The following is an 8,169-nucleotide window of genomic DNA, read 5'->3' as shown; positions in this document are numbered from 1 at the left end:
GTTCCCTCTAGCGCCCCCTGGGGTAACAAGGAATAATGGCCACAAGTTGTTAGTAGGTTTAGACTAGACATCCGAAGGCACTACTTCACAGTCAGGGCGGCTAGGATCTGGAACCAACTTCCAAGGGAAGTGGTGCTGGCTCCTACCCTGGTGATCTTTAAGAGGAGGCTTGACGTCTACCTAGCTGGGGTCATTTGAGCCCAGGTTTCTCTCCTGCCCAGGGCAGAGGGTCAGACCTGATGATCTACAAGGTCCCTTCCAACCCTACTTTTATGAATCTGTCTAAATGGTTGAATTGTACAAATAGACCACACTGATGCAAAATTGAAACAAACAGTTTCTTATAAGAAAAAAAGAAGAATACCTTTTTTAATGAGTGTTCTCCTAACAAGATACATATTTCTTTAAAAAAAAAAGCAAAAAACAAAACATTCTTGAGTGAGAATGTTACAATATTTCTTTCTGGCAAAATTGCTAATTTATATAATTGACTGTTAATTTTACATTGGTCACCTTTCCCCCCCTCATGTACCTGTTGAATGAATACATGAATTGATTGAACTACGTTCTATTTAATAGCGAATCTGCTGCTCTTATGCATAGTGAGCACTGATTTCAGTGGTGTTAATTATAGAGTCAAGTTCTATTTAGGGCTATGTTCTGTAATCCTTCATACTAAGACATAAGTATAAGCCAAAAATGCATGTGCATATATAGTTGACATATATTTATATTGTTTTAAGGAAAAATGTCTATTCTGCAGTTTCTAGATGGATGAGAGAAGCTACTGAGTGCTTTCCTGGCTACCAACCATTTTCTCGATGGTGCCCAATAATTCTTTCTTTCCTCTCTCTCAGTGATCTACAAGTAATTCAAATTGATGAGCATATGAGATGTGCCAAATGTTCTGGTAAAAAACTTGGGTACCTCTGAATATGTCAGCTCCTGCTGACCTGCTACATAACCTGACATAATGTGATGTGACTGACACTGCATAACATTAAGCAGCATCAGGAAACTGGAAAGTACAGTCTCTTGAAGTCTATGGTAGAAAGAAAAATATTACTTTAATAGGTATTTGCTTATACATCTTTAAGTCTGGTACATAGTGACATGGAATGGAATACCTGCCTTGACACTTCCTTCCTTCATATTCTTGTGACAAAGGTATTTTAGCAGAAATCTCAGATTCATTGGTATCTGACAGGCTGCACCCTGAGCACTTCTGCTTTGGCCTTAAACTTACAACTTCTGAGCTGTCAACCATATGTCTTAACACCTGTGCCACCCAAGCTCCCATCTTGGCACTGAGTATACTGCACAGTGAGAGGGTGGTATTGAAGATATTGCAAAACACAGTAAACTGTACAGTTCCTATATTTTTATCCCTTGTTTTTCTGAGAAGATGGTTACATTCTCTAATAAACTTGAACAAAGCCTATATTAAATTATAACACTACTTTTGAACAAGAAGTTCATATTGTATTGTGGATCCAGGCTTTAAACCAATCCCTAAATAATAACTTCCATAGGTCCAGATTTAAATACTTGTACCTTGTCTCATGTGCTATTGAAATTAATAGAACACCGTCTGACCAAGCAGGTGTGTAAAGGCATTAGAAGGTGGTGTGTATTGAGGTGTAGCTATGCTGATGTTAGAATATAGGAAATTACCAATTTTGATTCGACGCATCTTTTTGGCCAAAATTGTTGGGTGACATACTGACATTTCACTGTCTTGCCAAAACATTTCACTTAAATACATAGCAAGTAAAAGGGGAACACCACCAGTTCCAGCAAGAGTATTGCACTCTTGTAAGTACAGGGCCAAATCAAAAAATCACTGAAGTCCCTAAGTGTCCTTGTACTGACTCAAGGGTTTCAGATTCAATTTGGAAAGCTATTAACATAATGATACAAAAACTGATTGTGGCAGAGCATTTGCAGTGCCTGCCACTTTAAGGGCTGAATCAAGTAGCCAGTAGGTGTTTGATTGCAGCAGCCATTTTAAAACATTGGGTGCCTATATAAATACAGCAATTTGCTGCTGGCAGCAAAAGCAAGGAACATCGCATAGCCGAGCTGTAGCAGGAACAGCCAGGAGGTAAGGGCAAGAGTTTATGGGGATGGCTAAGAGCCTCTTGGTTCTGGGCATGACCTAAAACTGCACCCTTCCAGGGATGGGTGGCATGGTGGTTCTCCTCGTGGTGTGGGAGTCCCCAGGAAATGCCACGCCAGTTACCACCCTGGTGAAAGGCAGGTCAGGGCAACTAACCCCTAGCCTCCACAACACTGGGTACAAAGGGCCATGTATGGCTACAGCCACCTGAATCCAAAGAGGGTGCAAGACCCAGGTGGGGCCAGGCACGGCTGTGGCCACCTGAGCCTCCACAGGGGAAGGAACCCCTGGAGACCCAAAGGATGGGGTAGACATGTAACCACAGAGAGGGGTTGGTAGTGGGGGCCTGGAAGAGGGTTGAGTAGGGATGAGGGTCAGCCTGAAGGGCAGTCCAGAAGGGTGTGCAGAGTAGGGCTGTGGGAGAACCTGAAGGGGCAACACATGGGCCAATTCCCTGGAGAGCAAGTGGGTTTAGTAGGGCTGAGGGTCAGCTTGAAGGGCAGCCCAAGGGGTTCTGCTGAGTAGGGCTGTGGGACAGCCTGCAGGGCAGCACATGGGCCAATCCTTGGGGAGCAAGTTGTGGGAAGTGTGAAGCCCCAGAGAGGGGGAACAGAGGGCTGGAAGCCCAGCATATGTTGATGTTCACAAGCCCATTGACCCAGACGGAATGCACCCCAGGGTCTTGAAAGAGCTGGCAGACATCATTGCATCCCCCCTGGCAGGGATATTTGATAAATCGTGGTGCTCACACAAGGTCCTGGATGACTGGAAAAGAGCCAGTGTGGTCCCAATCTACAAGAAAGGGAGGAGGGATGACCCAGGGAAAAATAGACCAATCAATCTGATGTAGATTCCTGGAAAAAACCTGGACAAAGTTGTCAAGGGATCCATCAATGCCAGACAAAAGAAAGGCAAGCTTCTGAATGTCAGCCAACATGGCTTTGTGACTGGCAGGTCTTTCCTGACCAACCTTATCTCCAAATCAATGTAGCACAGGGTTACCAGTAGAGTCCTTCAGGGCTCGGTTTTCGGGCCAGTACTCTTTAACATTTTCATCAACAATCTAGATTTGGGAGTCAGATGTGAACTGGCCAATTTTTGTGGATGATACTAAATTATGGGGGAGGGCCATTGCACTGCAGGACAGGCTGGGAATACAGGATGACTTGGACACACTCTCAAGGTGGGCTGACCAAAACTGGATGGCCTTCAATGCAGTGAAATGCAAGGTGCTGCACCTCAGTAGGAAGAACCCTCAGCATACTTACAGGCTCGGCAGTGCTACGCTTGCTAGCACCATGACCAAAAGGGACTTGGGGGGGGGTCTTGAGTGACCACAAGATGAATATGAGCCACCAATGTGATGCAGTGGCATGCAAAACTAACCAAACTCTGGTGTGCATCTACCGATGCATCTCAAGCAAAACCAGGGAAGTCATCCTCCCACTTTACTTGGCCCTGGTGAGACCACAGCTGCAGTACTGTGCCCAGTATTGGTCCAGCTGTAGGCCGGGAGCATAATGACACCATGGATGCCATCTGCGAGGAGGTTTAGAGCCGCAGGTAGTGCCCCCTGACATTGGGGCATGTAATGGGCAGTCTCCTGCATTTTACCACCTGTTTTGAGAACAATAAAGTCATGGCAGGAGAGACTGGGCCGACTGCCTTATAGGCAGGTGAGCGGGCCAGCATGAGACCCAGCCTCGAGAGCTGCCCCTGTCACACTGATATAACTACTATTGATAAAATATGGCACTTATTAGTGCTTTCATCCAATGGGGGCCAGTAGCATTGGCTAGATACAGACATTAAAAAGGCTGAGATTGAATCGATTTAAGTTGTGCATTTTTCTGTAAGAGGGTAGAGAATAGAACACCCACTTGCCTTTTAGTGGGGGTGTGGAGGGGGGCAAATCTTAAGCTGGGTTCTGCCATTTTTAAACTAGCCTTTGTGTGCTGAACTTCTGTTCTATTACAGGTATAGACTGGTTTCTGGTCACTTATACCTGTTGAACTGTAATGTCTCTACTTGCCCATTATCCTGGGAAATGGAGGCAGGACAGGAGAAATGTTTTACACAAGGTTATCCAAGAAACCAGTGGTAGAATTGAAGCCAGCCAAATTTCCTGAGCTTCCCAGACATTTGACATCATTGTCCTTCTCCACCTCGTTATTAATAATTATTCTTATAGTCTTATGAATATAAACAGACAACATGAATAAAAAAGGCAAAATTCAACAGAAACTGTAGCTCTAACAGAAATGTGTGCGTTTAAAAAGGATAGTGATTAAAAGGGTGCATGAGGGAGGGGTGCAGGAAATGAGGCTGATTACCCTATAGTGCTGCTGCTTGTTAAGGAGGACAAAGAAAAAGAAATATTAGGATTATGATGACATGAAAGTAGCTTTCCTTTTCTAAATAAGAAACCCTTATTTTATACTTACAGGAGCTAAAGGTATAGTATAGGAATATGGAAGTCTCAGGTTCTGAGTTGGGTTCCTAAATGTTGAGTATTGACGATGTAGTGAGGATTTTAGTGATGATGATGATGAGTGCACACTGACTTGCATACAAGGATATCAATTTTTGCAAATAATTGTTTCTCAGCACCCCCTGAGTTGTGTGATGGCTGTTTTCTGACAAACATTATAATTTCTTCATTATATACCAGATCATTTTGAAGTGTTTATTAACTCTACTGCTACAAGTGCTATTCTATATTTGAATAAGTTCTGTCACTTTGATCTGCAATTAAGTAGTTCCTTAGTTTGGAAGGGACTTATTTATAGTACCTCCCATCTGTATGGAATAGTGGTACTTCACATCTGGGAAAGGCTTCCTTACGTCTAAGCCAAAGATATGTGACTACAACCTGGGCAACGCTGCAACTTCAGCAGTGTGTGATGCCTGGGACACCATGACAGCCAGTGCTACTGACTTTTATTTTTTTTAATTTTTATTTTTTTGCAGTGGTGTGATCAACTACTACTATGGCTGTAACTATTCTTGTGTCCCTCAACAAAGATGGCACCTAGAGCTGCTTCCCTGGTCACCTTTCCCTTAATTACATTGATGCTTCCCCATTTTGAACATTACTAATTATGGTGGGGAGGAGGACTGACCTGTTCTTGGGCCAAATATTCTTCTACTGATGCCCATGTATAAACTTGTAAAAAAATAAACATTATATAATCTCAGTAGCCAAATGCCTGTCAAGAATGATGGGGGTGGGGGCAGGCAGGGACAGAACACTGCCACCCACCACTGCTGCCTCAGAGGAAAGCGGGGGGAAGCTTGCACACAGTGACTGCTGCTGCCATCATCCCACGCTACTGCTGCTCTGCATTTGGCCACACACAACTTGCCACCCCACTCTGCATCTGGGCATGACCACCCACCACTGTTCTGCATCTGGACCCTCACCAACACCCCACCGCTGCTCTGTGTCTGGCCCTGTGCCAACACCCCCCTCCTGCTGCTCTGCATCTGGCCCCATGCCCAGAGGTGGATTAATTTGTACTGGGGCCCTGGGCAAACAGAAAATCGGAGGCCCCCTCACCCCTGGGAGCCTGGCGGGGGGGCAGGTGCCCTTCCTCTCTTGGTGTTGGCGGGGGAGGCTGGGGGGACCCTGCTGCACGGGGGGTAGGAGGGGGCATATGCCACCTCTTCTCCCTGCTCTCCATCCTGCTATGGCCAAACATACAAGCAGGTATGCATACAGACAGGAGCACACTACTCACTTAATCTCTGCACATGGACACACAGACACCAACATACTCTCCCTGCCAGAAACATGCCCCCCCCCATACACATACAGAGATGGGCGTGCATTCTGCTCATTCTTTGCACATCGACACAGACCCAAATGCTCTCCCTGCCATGAACACACACACATACATGCACACTCACATGCACAGACACATAGATACATGCATGCACACACAGAGACAGGCAACACTCTATTTGTGCTGCACATGGACACACAGACACAAATACTGTCCCTTCTGCCATGAACACAGACACACACATGCACATGCGGAGGGAGAAAAAGAATTTGGGTTGGTCTGAGTGTGCGTGCATGTGTACCTGCACCCCTGCTCCTGGCAGGAAAGTCTTGGGGCGAGGGTAAAGTGGGGTGGAAGGAGTAGGCCAGGACCGGGAGAGAGTGGAATAGAGCCATGCTTAGGGCCAGGACTGGTTGTGGATGCCCAAGGGTAGTTTTAAGAAGATGCAGAGATTCGGACAGTCCGTACTTGCTGCCACATGGAGCTGAACGCAGGCTCTGTGCTGGTAAGTGGGAGGTGGGCCTGGAGGATGGGGGTGGGGACCATGGGGAAGATTCCCACTCCGCCCTATCCCCTGTCTGCTCACCCAGCTCCCTGAGCACCCTTCGGCTAACCACCTGGTCTCTCAGCCCTGTTGATGGCTGAGTCCAGTGTCCCAGCACTTAAAAAAAAACCCCGCACTCACTGGCTGCTGCAGTGGCCATCGGGACCTCTGGGGGCTTATGGCAGAGCCTCCTCATGCAGTGCAGGACAGTGGGGGGCAGTGGGGATTACTCCCCCGCCTGGTAGGAGCCAGTGAGTGTGGGGCTTTGTTACAGTGCTGGGAGGCAGGGGCCAGGCAGGGCAGCCATTGACAGGGCTGGGAGAGTGGGTACGGGATGGGGCCTGCTTGATTTGGAGATTTGGCCAATTCAGCAGTGGCTGAATCTCTGAATTGGATTTAGCTGAACTGATTAGGGACAGTAATTCAAATCAATGAATCAAATCACTGTCCCCCAAATTGACCGAATCCGAATCCAAAGCAACTGCTAGCCACTTCACGCAGGCCTAATTGGTGCCACAGGTTGGCTACCTCTGCCCTTAGAGAATGGTGCTTTTGATAAGAGTTGAAAGCCTGCTGATCTTGGATGACTGGGTTGAGCTTGGATAACTCAAGGTATGAATTTTCCTAGCATAGCCTATGCATTTTCCTGTTCATGGCTGTCACTATTATCTTGAATCACTCTTATCTGAAATGGTAAAGACCTGTTGTACTTTGTTACTGGTGGTTTAAGGTTTGCTTTTCATTGGTAAGCATGTTGTTACCTGTGTCTTTGGTCACATGAGCCATTATTTGCCTGGTACCCTGTCGTAAACAGAAACATATTTTGTTCATATTTAATGTTTTTTCTTTTAGCATTTGGTTCCTTTCAAATCTTGATTATGTTTCTTCTTCCATTAGAATCTCACCAGTTTTGTTTGTCCCATGTTTATAATTCAGTATTTCTGTAACATGTGAGCCCTGAGCACAAGCATTAGGTTTGTGCAAAACAAAATCAAATTAAGAATCCTAAAAAAAATAGGGTTGGAAGGGAGGACAGGAGATCATCTAGTTGATTCCCCTGATCTGATATAGTTTTAAGTATATTATCTCTGACCTCTGTTAGTGTCCTGACCAGACAAACTTGTCTTTTCTCCATTTAACTGTTACACTTCCTGGCATTCTGATCAATTGAATCCCCTATGCCATCTTCAAATATTTATATCACTGCTTTAAAGGCTGGTTAAAAGCATCTTCCTTCTTCAGCAAAGTCTTTTCTACTCTATAGTAACACTTAAATAAGTATTCTAAAAGCATATGACTAAGTAGAAATTTACCCTAATGAACAGACATTGAAGAAAGAAGTATTTTTCATCCACACCTTTACTGGTTATATTTTCCTCCTCTTAAAAGTCTTACTTAAACAAACCTAGGCCCAAAATATAGAGTAGCTTCTCCTGTCTTGGAAGCAGAGTTGGGACAAAGTCTTCAACGTTCCAGGATGGCTGTCAGCCCTTGTAGTTTCCAGTCCCCCTTTTGCAGCAGCCAGTGAGCCCGGGCTTTTTGTTTTTTGTTTTTTAAAGGGCTGAGAGAGCGGGTGGGGGCAGGGGGGCTCATGACAGAGCCCCCCATGCAGTGGGGAGCAGCGGGGATCGCCCCCCTCCCACCTGGCAGCATCTGGTGAGTAGGGGCTTTTTAAAAATAACTGGGAGCTGGGGCCGGGCGGGGCAGTCATGGGGGTGGGG

This window comes from Gavialis gangeticus, unplaced genomic scaffold (genome assembly GCF_001723915.1).
Source record: "Gavialis gangeticus isolate Ggan-Ray unplaced genomic scaffold, GavGan_comp1, whole genome shotgun sequence".
Taxonomy (NCBI): domain Eukaryota; kingdom Metazoa; phylum Chordata; order Crocodylia; family Gavialidae; genus Gavialis; species Gavialis gangeticus.
This window is presented reverse-complemented; position numbering follows the sequence as displayed.